Genomic DNA, 16,871 nt, shown 5'->3' on the forward strand with positions numbered 1-16,871 from the left:
TTTCGGACGAAACCAAATAGTAAAGTTGGCATAACACAAAATGATAGCAAAAATGAACAAAGTGGCCAACAATAAATTCTCCCCAAATTACTATCATAAAAATCCTGATCAATTTGAATTATTACTATCAATTTCGAGTCAATAGCGTAATGAATGTGAAAGGGAAACGGGACATTAGCTCGCTAAACATGTTCCCCCATGTCGCCCCGTGTCATCCCTTGTAACGGTGGGGTGCAAACTAGCCCCGTGTTTCGGTACAAAGTGCCCCGACACAATGGATCCCGCGCCACCCTATTTAGCCCGGCACATCTGCACACTTATCACAAGTTGACACTCGTGATAACTGTGTGTTGTGCCTGATCTTGGACTTAATGTGTTTACACTCATTTCTAGGAGAATATGACCTCGACCAGAATTAATATTCACTTTTCATCATGTGATAGGTAGGTAGGTACCGCACCAAAGTGGAAACTACTCGAAGGTGGTGCATTAATTGCCAAAGTCAGGAATTTTATGTGATTGAAGTAAGTAGAGAGGGGATACAGAAAAAAGTAAATATTGCAGATTTATTAAAAATCTCTTCAAATTAAAAATCCGGTCTGAAACGGAATAGCAAGTTGTTTCCTGATAAATTCTTAATAAAATCCTAATTTTCCGAAACAAAGTTTAATGCACCTGCATTTGCTTTCATAATATACAGGGTATCTGGGGGTAAAGTGCTCTAACTTCAGGGGGGTGATTCTACATTATTTTAGAAGTTTTCGAAATTCGAACGTTTTAAGGTTGTTTTTAGTTATAAGGTTTGATTTGTTTGTACGGGAAAAAAAAAATTCTATTATGGAAAAGTCTCTCTTTGGCATGGGAAAAAAAGTGAGTTTTTTTTGTACTTTTCCATCATGTACCAGCTAAACCTGTTAGCAAACTTTAATAAAATTGTAAGTGGAAACCTTTCAATTCAATTGTAAAGAGCCTGTAATCCCATTTTTCACAGGATTACGAATAATTTTTGAATCTCAACAAATTAGCAATGCTCATTTTCAGAAGACGGGGAATATAAAATATGAAATCTACCTACCTGGCCACAACTCCAACATTAGCCATATGCTATTATAATACATTTAAAATGTAGGTAATGTGTATAAAATTACTATAGTACTATGGCAGAACCAGTTTGGGAAAAGTTGAGAGGCTAAAAATAGGGGAAAGAGATAGTATTGGAAAGTTCAGAAGTAGGTCCCTTATTTATTTATTATTAAAAAACCTCAAACAAATAATAATAAAAATACGATGACATAGTAAAACTAATAATTATATAACAACAAACAAACAAAAATTGACATCTCCGTTCCATTATTGGTGCGGTCCATTTATTGGTGGTTGACGGATTTGGGTGCCTCTTTATTGGTAGGCAAATCCAGAAATGTCATGTTGGATAACAGCAGACTCCAAGAAGTCCAGCCCTCTTCGTATATTTCCATATGTTTATATTCTTGTAGCCTTCCCGTTCTCAACTATCAACTAATTTAATGATATAACATTTTAACCAACGTTTTGACCATTTTTGTCAGCAGGGCCAAAAACGAAACGTTTAAAATTACCTTGAAATAAAGATCCGAATATCTTGTTACTTTTCATCATTCCTCTTCATTCTCCTACTATTTTTATAATGCAGAAAAGTAAATATTTAGACCATGCCTAGTTTTGAATTTCTAATGTACCTACGTTAATAAAAAAAATATGTCTTAAATCTTAGTCTGGATTCATTTTATGCTGTCGCATCATTAGGCATATAAAAATCATTCGAATAAATTTAAAAAAAAACAGCATTAATTTTTCCCGAAATATTTAATTCATTCATTCCAATCTCAAAAAGCCTACAATTTTAATTATCAAGTTTTACTACAAAAATCTTTACCTACAAATTTTAATTATGTGCAAATACCTTAGACAAAATACACATAAATTCAAACACAAATTTGCACCCCATAAAAAAGCCGAATTTACACAGTAAAAAACGGTGCAGTGTATTTTTTTGACAGCTTCAAAGTCTTAATAGCGCTCGACTCTGTTCCCTTTCATGCCAATCCTATAAAGGCCATATAAAATGGATTAAAATGATCTCGTTACATTGTTTGCCTGTTAAAAATACCCCACGGTAGGTTGGGGTTAGTCGATCCTTGGGGGAAGTTGCATTCAAGTGGTATTTACTCTAGGAAATAGTATTAAGCTCCCCGACTTGATATGTCCTTTGTCCTTTGTAATGTAATGATATCTGATAGTTTAATTGAGTTACCACTGATTTTTATCGTTGGCCCTTTGAAGGTAAATTAGTGAAAATTTGTTTCGTGGTTAACACATCTGTGCATTATTAGATGTTATTTTACAATTTATAAATTATTTTTTGTTGTTGAGATAATTTTGTAAGGAGAAGATAGAATATTAAATCGATCATTTAAACATAATTATTATTTATGACCTTCTCGTGAAAAATCGAATGACAATTTGTCATTGGTCAAAAGGGCGAGTATTTATCTTTAGGTATTATTTTCTCTTAGAAACTCCATAAGAGTTCCAACTGCAGTGGAATAACGAGATGCGATTGTTTTTTACGAAGTTAATGAAACGGAAGAGAAATTTTTGAAAAGTGCGTTGCCTATCAGATCTTGTTACCAAACATGGTTAAAGTTGGTATGTCAATTCTGTTTTATTTGCAACCGTATTTATCGCCATGTTCTTTCTACCACGGCATAGCATGACAAGAAAAATGGTGCTATTGAATTAAATTTCTAAAACAGAAGAGAATATCTGTTACCTATTTTCAACCTTAAAAAAAGCATACCTATTTTCCCAATTATTCTATTAATTTGAAAAAATGACATGTATATAAATCACATAATGCGGGACATCAGATTCAATCTTTTCGCATCATATTATGACCTACGCGGATAAAAATGAGTATTTCTGATTTTAAAATCCGGTTTAAAACGGAATTGTAGTCCGTTTTTGTTAAATTTTTAGTACATTCCTAATATATTAGAACACGTGTTCATGCACCTACATTTGCCCTGATACAATAATGAAATGCAATAGTATAATGATTTTTATGAAGACATGTTCCGGTGTCGCGATAATTCGTTCCTTTTTTACTAAATGTTTAACAAGAAACCTATCAATTCATTCGTTAAGGGCCTGCAGTCCTGTTTTTACCAGGATTACCAGTAATTTTATAATATTCTCAATTAATTAGCAATAATTAACATCAGGAAGTTTTCTCTGTGTAGTATTGAAAATAATCAAATTATAGTTTTTAATTAATTATAGAATTTTTTACTATCAGTATGTTATTACGGTATATTACACAAATAAATAAGTCCAAATGTTTCATTAAAGCAAAATCAAAGTCGACAGAAAAAATGGTAAATATTGTAACTATTTAATCTGCGAAGACAAAGCGTATCAGCTATGCATCGTACCATAAATTTACCTACTCGTAAATATTCGCAGAAATACATACTATATAGTAGTAGCCCGCACCATCTGATAATATCCCCATAAAGTGAAAGTCCCCCATACAAAATAGCTTACCTATAGTTATACCGCGCGAGATAGCACGAGCTTCTTGGGGAGGGGTTGGGGAGATTTCACAGGGTTGGAATGGCATTTAAATTAAAATTTAATATTAAAATAATTTAACAAGGAATCACTTCCGCACTGGTGTTGAATGGGCTTAAGGATACAACATTGATGGGACCAAAGCATCAGCAAAGGGTACATTAACCTCTGCCATAGGTCACGCCAAGTGGTTCGCTACGTTTGGTGACTTAGCAGGGATACCCGGGTTTGTGGGGTGAAATTTGTCCATGTTTTGTTGGCGGGTGCGTCTGCCCGCCAGCTGCGTTGCGGGCTGGATTGGGAGAGGCCAATTGGGGAAGACCCTTTGATCTCTCCAGCCGGACTCGTGAGGGATTCGTTCGTAACTCCTGAATGCAATACCTTTTTGTTTCCCAGAACTTTATCTCTTTCCTTTCATTAAAAAGAGTTTCCACACAGCATCACTAAAGATGACACAGGTCAAGAGGGAGTATATTTTATTTGTGTGGAGTTAATGTAAAAAAAATTAACCAAGTAATTACAGACACAATGATGTAAGCTAATTTCGCGACGCCATTCGTGTGCTTTCGCTCCATCCAGATTGCTTGGTTTAGAAATAATATTTAAGGGTTCTTTTCCGGCCCTGTCATGGGCGTCCCCATATCCCGTCTTGCGGGGCCCGGCGCGCGCATTTGGGCGGCAGTAATGCCACTCCCCCAATGGGTGGCACCGCCAGTGGCGTACCCACCACCCACTGCCCCCTGGCGGGCTGAAAGGGGGCGGGCGGGGGGCATCTTCTTGACAGATTTCGCCGTGATTCCAGCCGTCCTGTATAGTAGAGAGTGTATGAATATTTTTATTTTTAGATAGTGGGAAATGTTGTTTGGGTTTGGAGAGGTTTAAATATAAATCCGATACAGTCATAGGCGCGGTTTGATAATAATAATAATAACTGTGATAAAGTGTATTCAAATACGTATCTATGTCTTTATTGTTTTTTTGCTCAACCTTCTTTAAATAACTATATCGTTTATTTTATTATAATTTATCCTATTCTTTTAGGATATTATGTATATATTCCTAATACATTTGTTTATTATTTAAAATAGGTGTGCGAGTACACGGAGAAAACGTACTGATGTAAAATATTACTAATATATTGAAAATCTTGTCAAATTATTCACATTTCTGTTAAAAACGGGACTGCAGGCCTTTAACGAATGAATTGACAGATCTAGTAACAAAGTACCACTAAAACGCTAATATTTTATGAGGACGGCGGAACACTTGTTCATAAAAATATTAAAAACACTGTCATTACATTTAACAGCAAAAGATCAACTGTTCCGATATATTCTAAATAGACCAATATTTTATCAGGAAATGGCTAGCCATCACGTTTTTAAAAGTATTTCTCATAACTCATTTTTCTCCGTGTACAATCAAATAAAAAACATAAGCCACTAGGGCAATCCCGTGTCGTGATGAGTAGCTTTACAAATTACGTATCAACAACCATTTATTTACTTATTCTCAGTACAATTACCATTAAATACACCCAATAAATCTTTTTCTTAAATCGTTGTAAGATTTGTCGCCGAGGGTAGTAACCACTCGACTATGAAAGCCGTCAAACAAAAACCATTTTTAAAAAGTCGTAAAGCTGGTTCCATATTTTTCAGTTGTTCATTATCAACAAAATATTGTTGAACTCGAGCAAAGCCGGGAAATTAAAGGGTCACTATAGCGAAGCTATTTATATAATTATATTATGTAAACAAATTCAAAGACAGATAAACACAGAGAGGTTGCATCTGATATTAACTAGAACAACATAATACTATTCCGCGTAGAAGCTATGTAGATACCGGATAAGTAATATGAAAGCAGGAATTTCTTTGTGTAGGCTCTTTAGGTAAAGGCTCTAGTAGTAATAAAGACTCCCTTTATATCTTGCACAGGCTTCAAAGGGCAGATATATCCGTACAAGCCATGTATACACTCGTGTTGTGATTAGACATAGCAAGCAAGTAGCTAGATACTAGATTCTTGCTAGTTGTATTACCCAAAGATATTAGAAGAACGAGATGTGCTATGAGCAGTTCATACTGTGCGGAATTGTTTTGCCCAGTGTCGCCGGTTTTGTTCACCAATACTACTGCACACCTTCGCTTACGCTAAGGTATCCGCACTAATACATAGAACAGATTTCTGTGCGTACACGTCCCGATAGTATTCAAAGTACCCTAATTAGGTAGTACTCCGCCTACGGTCCGGCGGCCAACATAGCATAATATCTCGTTCTTCTAATATCTTTGGTATTACCTATAACTAATAAGTTGATATCCGCAAACTATTTCAGTCAATATTATGGTTTTACCAGTGAAGAGAGGATACATCGTTAGAAATGCCTTGCGGGCTTTCACGAAGAAATGTCAAATTATCCTAACTTCTTGTGAAATTGATCAAAATTTGTCAAATATCGAAATTTTCTCTTACAGAAAATAATTATTTTTTGCAATTCAATCTCTTTGTTGAAAAAAAGGAACAGAGGTCATTCAGGGACAGATTTACCGATGACCTAAAGAAAGCTGCCGTTTTTAATGGAATTTAAACTAAAACCACTTTTGAGGTGTTTTCAAATTGAATTTAAATGTTCTTCCTTTTGATTTATATGTGATTCTTTGGATTGTTTCATTTAATTTTCGTAACCCTTAAGGCTTCTGTCATATTGACTGTTTCATTTCTTATATATGCTGTCAGAAAGTTGGAGAATTGGTGTGTATTTCCGCATGTCAGTAAAATGAAAATAAATGGAATATTTCTGAACGTCTTCAAAACTAATAACTGTTTTTGAAAGAATAAAAAAGTTTTAAAAATGGCTCACCTTATGTTTTTTTTTAATTTTAAACACTGAACTAAATATACTGATAACAAAAAACACATATTTTATTCCATAAATGTATTATAAAAATTTACTGTCCCCTCACTTTTTTGTCATTTCATGTAAAAATAATTAATTAAAAATTTACAAATTTTCATTAATTTTTTCTCTAATAGCGGTCTGAATCTTTGATTTCACAGAGGGTGTACATTTTAATTATTCTATCGTTTACTTCTATATTTAAATGTAAAACTTGATATTTTTTTCTTTCAATTCTGTTTAGTTCATTTTTCTAACTATGACGATAAATCACGACAATTTTTATGAGACAACGTGAGCTGTTTCGAAAAGTGAACAAATTGACTCTACGGATAATAGCTGCTTGATTCAAAACATAACAATAGCCTGAGAAGATTAAACGATTATGTCAATAGATTTCCCACAAGTGTTAGATGGAAAAAGATATAAACCAACATTTTTTGCATGAAATTCCAATTCAATCATACAGAATCTATCAGACCAACTTAAACCGGTTAGCGATGCAATCCATCTTCCGGCTGATTCGTGTTATTGAAGTAAGTGTGGAAAGGATCAGAGAAAAAATAGTGCAGGTAAATGTGTAACAGGACATAAAGATCTAGATACCAAACACAGCCAAAGCCATTTAAAGGAAAGTTTCTTTTCTGAATGGTTATATTTCATTAAGAGAGTATTTTCCACTATGAAATAGGTACCAAAATGTTTTATAAATTGAAATTTATTTTGTGAGAAAACTGGATTTACCTATGCAAAGATCCAAACCCCTAATTTTTGAGTTCAAAATCAAGGGGCTTACTATTCCATCACAATTGTTAAGTTTTATATAAATTTTTTATTTTCAAATATTCGCCAGCAAGCGAAATGAAACATTATAATGTATGTGTGCTTATAATTCCTTGCAAAATACAGAATTTTTTTTATGTGAATACTGCAAAAGAGTCATAAATGCTCCCAACCTTAAAGAGCTAGTGAGACTATAACATCCCCAATTGGGATATGTTGTGAGGCTAAAGGTAGTGTTGAGGAGAAGGAGATACAGAAGAGGATGGTGGGAAATACCTGGCTACTCAATTAACGGCGTTTTCAATTAACGTTTCAATTCTGAATGGTGGTCTTACACCAGGGCGATACTGATAATATGAGTACCAAACCCTGCTAAACCCAGTTCAAAGGTCCGAAAACAGGAGTCTTTGAATTTTAGTTAATTTTCTACAGCACGGCCTGTATTAATAAAGGCGTCGATGGAAGAATGCGGTGTTCCGATTAAGGCGATGCACTACGTCGTGTAATATTGTAAATTGAGCCGCTATCAATAACAACCCTTACGTAGATGGCGATAAGGTTTACATTCCCGCTTAACACCATCCGCCTGTTTTGATTTAAGCAAGAAAAAAACATTGCCAAAAAGTGCCTTTTATTTTATTTTGTGGGATAAATATTTAATTTTTTTTCGATCATTTTATAAATAACTTAATTTTCCACATTATACAATAAAATCATAATCGAAAATGGATTCGTAAGTAGGAGATTTTGAACTTTAAAGCAGTTTTCATAGGCTATATACATTATTTTTTTCTGGGCTTATAAAAAAACTTATCTAAAAAATACTCGATTATTTCATAAACCAAGATGTATTCTACTCGCAGTATTTAATTAATGCATCTGAAACATTTCTAGGCGACCAAATTTTCAAACCAAAAACACATGATTATGCATTACTACGTATGGCATCGCCTTAACAAACAAATTTTCCTGTATATTTTGGTAATCGTTTTGTGTTTTTGTTTTTCTTTTAAGGTTATTTTCATAATCTCTGTTTTAATGTGTATTTATCTTTAAATTAACCATTTGTCGTTCATTAGTAGTGATTACAATTCGTCAAGAGATACAGATTGATTACTTGGAACGCAATGATTGTCAAATAAGCGCACTCAATTAGAATAGATTAAAAGTAATCACAGTAAATAACTTCAGTAGTTAATCCTGAACACATAATTTAAACCAGAGTGGTTAATTGCTCTCAGTGTAATGAACACAATTAGAGGAAAGCATTACATAAATTAGATAAATATTGTAAGCAAAATGACTGAATGCAGTGGTGCTAAATGGGTGTTTGTTTTATCACTAAAAAAGATAGTTTCAGATTTTGATTTGGTTTTTAAAGAAGCTAGGTATTAACAATATCAAGAAAGACGATTTCTGAAAGGGTGATGTCCAATATGATTTTATAACAATGTGTAGCTGAAAAAAATCCACTATATGTTTGTGTATTTTGGAAGTATTATGGAAATACTCTCAGTGTACCATGAAAATAAGAATCAAGAGAATAAAGTAGAAAATAACAGTAAGTTTGTTAGAATAGTAAAAAAATCTTAAATTGTGAATCTATCTACGAGTATCTTGCGTAATAAAATTTGTTCAGCTTTTTCTCTCTGAAATTCGTGGGTCAAAACAATTTATTTTACTTCACAGCGGAGTTACAGGAGGTTTGAAATATATTTTTTTCTTGTTATATGTATGACTGTCAAAAATAATACAACACTCCGATACTTTAAAAATAGTGTCTCGAGATACGCCAAATAGAAAAACTAATGAATTATATTTTTCGTTTGAGTAGTGCTATATAGTATCAGTTCAGTATAATATTACTTACCTTCTATTTAACCCATAGAATGCTGGCGAATCCGTAGTGGGTTTGCTAAGAACTCACCGCACTTCCCTCGATTTTTCGGTATTTTAAACCTGAAAAATGCTCCTATCACATTAAGATAAATTTTATTCGCTTGGCAAGGAATTAATGTACATTAATATAATTTTAACTTGTCGTTTCGTCATTTGCATACATTGTTTTTTTATGTATGCAAAAGCGCGCCGCAAATTCCATATCAGATGAAATAACTGTCCATTTTTAAAAGTCACAGTATTTCATTTTTTATTACAGACAAGCCTCATATGTCTAATTTGTATTGCGATAAACGCTTATTTAGTTGGAAAATATCATAAAACAGAATATTTTCAATCTTTATTATACATACTGCCGCCCCGCGAATCATTTATTGAATAACCAACACCCCTACCATAGGTCACCCCAAGTGGTTTGCTACGTTTGGTGACTTATCCGGGGTGCCAGGGTTCATAGGGTAAGGTTTGTATAGGTCTTTGGAAAACGCATCCGTTTGTCCACCTACTGCGTGGCGGGTTGGATTAGGAGAGACTGGTTAAGGGTGACCTTTTGGCCTCTCCAGCCGGACTCTCTCCACCCATCGCACAAATAGATACATCGCAGATTCATACTGTCTGTCAGATTCCTACCCACCCCTCATACCATTTTTCTTCCCAGAACTTTCTATCCTTCATTGTCCTGAAAATACCCTCCGCACAGCATCCCCATTACGTGGAGTTAATATAAGAAATAAAAATTTGGAGGATTGTAATTATCGCCAATTTTAATAGGTTGTTGGCTGAATGATTCTGTGGTTCTCCAATCCGCAAAATCCAAGGTTGAGTGATTACTGTCGGTGTGTATAAATGAGAATTCGAATATTTTCAATTTAGTTTTTATTTTAACAAAACTCGCGTGACAATAATTTTATGAACAAAACAGATCGCGTACATTAGAGGAGATTTAGGGCTAAACCAGCGGCTAGACCACTGGAGAGAGAATGAAATATTTGCCGCGCAGGTTCACAGTGATACCAGTCTCACATGAATGTGGGTAAAAGTAATGTTGTTATTATTTTCGGGAGATGTAAACTCTCTATAATTTTCTCTACAAAAATAAATATATTTATAACATTAGATTTAATTTTCTCTGTATCCATATGTCTCCATCCTGTGAAAAGTACAAAGGATTATCTGGTAAGACGGTACAGTTTGCAAAAACATCGCTAAGAACAAGCAATTTATTTATTACTAAAATAAGGTCGACAGCGAGTGGCAGGTCGCTCGGCAGGTCGCTCGGCAGGTCGCTCGGCATACTAGCTGTCACACTAAGGGTTAATAGATAGGTAGTATGGATATAAATATTTTCTTACACTACATCTGAAATTCGCAAAATATGATGCGAGTGATTGGTCTACATAAAAGAATGGTCGCATGTTGCACACCCTTTGATTGATGTAGCATTAAGCCTTTTTTAAAACATGCGTACCTTTCCACTCGCATTTACAAAATGATCATACACGATCCTTTACAACCTACATTATTCTAATACAACGAGTTCGCTTTGAAGCAATTATCCCGTCGTAATTTATTTCAATAACTCGCTGAAATAATGGCGCGTCGGTAGTTAAATTTAATTTTGTCTCATAATCTTCAAAAGCGACGGCAGGGTTCATTTACATATATGTCGATTATCAGTTATGGGCACCGGAGTTTACCCATGAGCTGTCACCCATTGGTCCAGAAAGGAAGCTTCGGGTGTTGTTCGCATGTTGGGTACCTCTTCACGCGTATTACACCTCCAGTTCAGTCGATAATAGCGACATTTATTATTAACGCCAGTGCGACTTCAAAGCGCGGGCTTTTTAAAACGCCGCGGATATGGCGTAATGTGTAATAAGCGGAGATGGTACTTTGACAGGGCCGCCGCGAGAGGTAGAAGCCAGGGGCAAACGCCCCATCGGCCTCAATACTCACATAAGATTACATTTCTGGAAAATAAAATAATGTATTCAATTTTTTAAATAAACTAAAATAATTTTCTGTTAAAATATGATACATACTACAGGTAGATACTTTATCGCTTGTCTGAATCTCTAAGTAGTATGAAACAAAGTCACTATCCGCGTCTGTTTGTCTGTGTGTTTAATTCTTCTAAACTATGCAACTGAGTTTGGTACGGTTTTCACTATCATTTAGAGATTTTCTGAGAATTTTCATTTATAGAGGTTTCTATACCTTTATGTAAAACATGAATATCATATTTACTGAAAGTATAAAAAATCATGCAACGCCCTGTACACGTCAGCTAGTTATCAGTTTCAAATTTTTAAAAAACTAAAAAAAATAATAATTTGTAAAAACTCCAAAATGGGGATTGTAATATAACATAAAAGAATTAAATTTCGTCTATTTGCATTTAATAAAAATAATAATAATACTTGGATGGTTTGTATAGCGCCGTTTTTTTTTCAAAATATTTCAAGATAATATCATGTTTCATTCTAGTTAAGTTGTTTTACTTTAAGGCTCCGTTATAAGCGATCAAAAAGAAGAAGAAGATTATTGAATATGGTTTGAAAGGGATAGGTAAATATTACTGCAAATAATAGAGGGAGCGCGCTTAAAAAATATTATATTGAATAGGCGTTAGCACTGGAGTGAAAATATTTAATAAAACACGACTTGGAACGAAAACCCATCGACATCTGAGTGTAGCATTTAAGAAACATTGTGAATTTTTCATAGGTACTCATAACATGTCAAACAGAATCAGATATGTTTATTTTAAAATTTGCTATGCGATTTGCTATTGAGGTAATTTCATAGAATTACTTTTTGAACCCGGCATTTGAAAAGAGATTATCTTAACATAACTTATGTTTCAGCATAAAAAAGTGTTAAAGGGAAATATGTGATATGTCGGTAGAAATTCTGAATCCGTGGTCTTAAGTATTCAAAATCAAGGAGATTTTTTTTATATAGTAGTACTAATAGATAAACCCCTCAGACCGGCCGCCCGTGTGCGCCACACGCATAACTCGTACAAGACAGCGCCCCTGACAATATGTAACACACAGAGATGGTACTCCATACATCCCGTCTCCCACCCTCGCGTCAAGTTAAGTACGTGTATTTGCGTCGTATTCATTTATTATAATCCTCGGCTCATCAAACGGTGTAAACGGAGAATCATTCATTCGTAATTAATGTCCCCTCTATGTTCGGAATACCTAAATAGGCTGCGAACAGAAAGTGGAGCGCCTACAGCGCCTCTAGCGGCGGCTCGCAGAACTGCGGGACTGCGGAACGGCAGAGATGGAATCTACCTTATCAGAGGAGATTTATGTTTTATTATATTCTCCTAAGTAACTACCTACATACATATTATTAATACGTTAATGTTTCTAGCTGGGAATGGTGGATTTTAATTATACCTACTACTCTACCAAATGAGAACTTTTGAATATTGTCGCGCAAATCTTCAAGTTTTCTTTTTTTATGGCATCCCCAATTGGGGTATGTTATGTTATGTTATGATAAAGTTACAAACATTTCTGTGCAATTCCCCTAATGCCTGAATGGTCTAAAGCGTCAAGTTACCACCCAGACGCCTATAATGCTGGAAGAAGGAGGAAATTAATAAAATATTACGGTAAGTTATTTGAATGTTTGGCTGAATGAGAGTTCAACCGCTAATAACTTTACTACGACATTATTAGAACTTTTGAACTTCTGCTTCCGCTCCCCCCTTTCTTCATCTACATTCATACATTTTTAAAAATTGAAACTGTTTTCAAATATTTTGGATGAACTCTGAGATACCTAGAATGGCACAATAACCCGCTTGTGGTTGCTTCGTTCCGTTCCCATAATTCGTGATTCGGCTGCGCGGTTTTTTCTCCTGTTTATACGCAGCATAGCGTGATTAATTTGTAGGTTACTATGCTGTGTTTTGCTTCCACTTTATTTAGCCAAACGTTTCGAACAACGTCACAGTGTCCATCACCAGGGTAGATGTAACTCTAATGGTACTTTAACGCTGTCCGTACTGGCCGTGAAAATCTCTCAGTAGATACTTTCAATAATAATTAGCTAATTTTTTTTTTTTTTTTTATATTTACTCCACACAGGAGGCCCTGAAGAAAATAATTTCCCTCAGGGCCTATGTCATCTTTGGGGATGCTGTGTGGAGGGTCTTTTTGTGGAGAGGAAGGAGTGAACATGGGTCTTGAAGAGTCCTATGTTGTAGGAGGGAGGAAACACAGAGGCCGGCAGTTCGTTCCACAGCCGAGCTGTTGAACTTAAGAACGAATCGTAGAAGCGACCCGTTCTCATGTGACAAGTGTCAACTGTGTACAAATGTTGGGCGCGCGTTTGGCGTGTATCCCGACTACGCACCGGTGCCGAAGGGATCAATGACGCTAGTTCCTCAGAGCATCTTCCATTGTAATACCGATAGAACAAGGACAGCATACCTACCTGACGCCTGTGCTCTAAAGATTGCAGTCCGTTTGTTAAGATTGGGGAATCTATCAAACGGACCGCCCGTTTCTGCACAGAGTCAAGGGTTTTTTTCAGGTATTTTGGGGCTCCAGACCAGAGATGGCTGCCAAATTCGACAGTAGGGCGCACTTGCGATTTGTACAGGGTGAGCAGTTGTGTACTATTAAAGTATCTGCGGGCCCTGTACAGTACGCCCAGCTTCTGAGAGGCCAACTTTACTCTGGCTTCGATGGAGCCCCCGTACCTGAGCTGGTCACTTATAGTTACACCAAGCATATCAATGGAAGGCCTGTTCGGAAGATTGCTTCCGTTGAAGGAGACTAGATTATCATTTGGATCCCTTTTAGACGTAATCAGACAGGATTGGGTCTTTGAAACATTAAATTCGACGAGATAAAAATTACGCAATCTAAAATATTAAAAAGTCAATACTATGATGATTTTAAACTTGGTTAAGGCCCTAACAAACGTTTTTTTCTCGTAATATCGTAATATTTTCAAATAATTATTATTATGATTTTTTGTTACTTAGTTTGAATATTATTTTATTGAAGAAGAAGATAATAGGAATCGAATCCAAGATCTCTTGTTTTACCGGGACAGGCGTCTTAAACCACTCGACCATTGGAACCTATTTATTAAACGTCATATTTCAATTTCAGATCAATATCATCTTGCAAGTAATTCTCCCATATTTTTTGAAGCTACCTTTTTCAAATGATTTCAAAGTTTCTAATGAAATTGGTTTGTAGCCTAGATAGTGTCTAGGATAAACATATCCAATTTTTATTTATATGGGATCCCTATTGATTTTTTTAAAGTCTAAATATTAATAAGAATATTATTCAGTTATCTACAAATGAATATTCCTCCGTCATTTCATATCTGAGAGTCCCCTTTCCTGGAACCAAAGCGGGATTATCCCCAAATTGGGGATTATTCCGCTCATGTATTATAATACTGCGCAATGATGGTGTTATAGGGGTGCCGAAAAAGTGTCTATAATTAACTAATATTATTATTATTTACTATGAAAGTTTGCCAATTAACAAAGTTGTGTATCTTAGCTTTCTCACGATAAATTTATTTCCCTGTCTAAGGAGGTTAACTCTGAAACTAGAAACAAGGGATCACATCACGAAGTCAAAAACAATTTATTAGAAACTTGGCTTAAAATGGATATAATAGATTGGGTAATCAGATTTGGATTGCCAGATTTATATTCCCTAATCACTGAATATATAATACACACTATAAATGTCTTCCGTGTATATTTGAATGGAAATCAATATTGCCTCTCACAGAGTACCTTTTGGTTCCAACCCATTTAGCGCGCACTCTTCATGACAACATATATCACCATCCTATTTGAATTTAATAATGATGGTAACATTCAGTTCTGAATATGAAATTTAAACTCAAGAATGATCAGATTTTTGGATCTCTAAACACGCCAACTAAAGAACGCAAAAATGCGATGTCGGTGTTTTTCGCAAGTCAAAAGTCTGACCATTCTTTGCTTAAATTTCATATGCAGAACCATGTTTCATCATGATTGTGAAATTTCCGTTTCGATAAAATTTGATTGTGATATACGATGTCAAACAAGTGTAAGAGAGACAGAGCGCTTGCTAAATGTTTGTTTCCAATTAAATTGACATGGAAGACATTTCTAGTGTGTACTAATTATCTATTCAGTGTTCAGTCAACTATTTTAGACATGTATTAGGAAAATATAATTTATTTTTTTAAATGCGCAGTTGGTTTTGCGTTTCGCCGATTACAAACTATGAGCTGTAAAAAGGGATTTTTGAATGCAATTGGGTCTTGAAAAGGCCTGGATTATATGACGGAGGAAAAACAATGCTTAGAGCAGGCTTAATTAAAATACCTATATAAAAGACTCAGCATGCCTAAATCACGTCTATGCATTACAGATGGCAATCGGTATTTTAACAACGGATTGTCAACTAGACGGACCGTCCTCCCTTGCACAGAATCAAGTAGGTTTATCAAGTATTGTGGGGCTCCAGCCCAGAGGTGGCTTCCAAATTAAATTATTGGGTCTACTTGAGATTTGATATTCTTAGAAACTGGTCACTATTGAAGAATCTGCTAGGCCTATATAAGATGCCCAGTTTCTTGGAAGCCTTGTGCGGCATTTACATTTTTAAATAAAATATAATATTATTCGCCCTTGTTACACGTTCCTTGTACACGAGTATCTAAATCCGGTCCTGGGAATACATACAAACGAGTATAAACCTATTTTTTGTCTTTTATATCATAAAAAAGGTATAAAATACGCACCGCCTCTTTAATCTGGGTACAATATTTAATATCTATACATAACACATACATATTTATACGTCCTTTTTTCGTCTCATGCATTTTATATCTTTTTTATGACTTCTCAGTGTTCCCAGAAGGGCGTAAAGAAAGGGGAATCCCCCTTAAATTTGGCCGTGACAGCTTCAAAATATATCGGGCAAAATAAATAATAACGCACACCTCTTATTTTTCTTCTTTTTTCTTCTTCACACCCCACCTCACGACACCCTTCCCATTCTTTAGACATAAATTTTTTTCCGGTTGTCCACAAATTTAGTTTTTTAACCACAGTTTGAAAAATATATTTTCCTACTTAGTAAAGTAGTATTAATAGTATTAGTATTAGTGTTAGTAGTATATGTATTAGTATTAACAGTATGAGTATAAGTAGTAGTATATATTTTTTTACTTTATGTCATTTATTACATTATGTAAGTGCATTATATAAGCATAATAAATACAAAACAATACAAGAACAACACGTCAACTCACCAGAGATCAAATGGGAAAATAATTCACCGACTCCAGATATTTTCATATCAGAGGGTTAAGTTAGTAGAAGATTAGTAGTAGTATTAGTACAAGTAGTAATAGTATTGTTATTAGTAGTTTAGTAGTAGTAGCATTAGTATAAATAGTAGTAGTAGTATTAGTAGTAATATTGGTAGTAGTAGTAGTAGTAGTAGTAGAAGTAGTAGTAGTAGTAGTAGTTTTTACTTAATTTTCCGACTTTATGTCCGGGTTAAATCTTCCCCACGGGAAAAACTAAACCCTTTCACACACTTTTCCACAAATGATCATCTAGTCAATCCACATTATGCAAGTGCATTATACAAGCATAATAAATACAAAACAATAC

General features: G+C 34.8%; 1 pseudogene; it reads left to right on the top strand.

Moving 5' to 3' along the window:
• The window catches only part of LOC149413733 (paired box protein Pax-6-like), a 149,315-nt pseudogene that overhangs the window by 110,974 nt on the left and 21,470 nt on the right, over window positions 1–16,871 (top strand).

Source organism: Hesperophylax consimilis, chromosome 21 (genome assembly GCF_061612785.1).
Source record: "Hesperophylax consimilis isolate HC1 chromosome 21, BYU_Hcon_1.0, whole genome shotgun sequence".
In the NCBI taxonomy this organism is placed as follows: domain Eukaryota; kingdom Metazoa; phylum Arthropoda; class Insecta; order Trichoptera; family Limnephilidae; genus Hesperophylax; species Hesperophylax consimilis.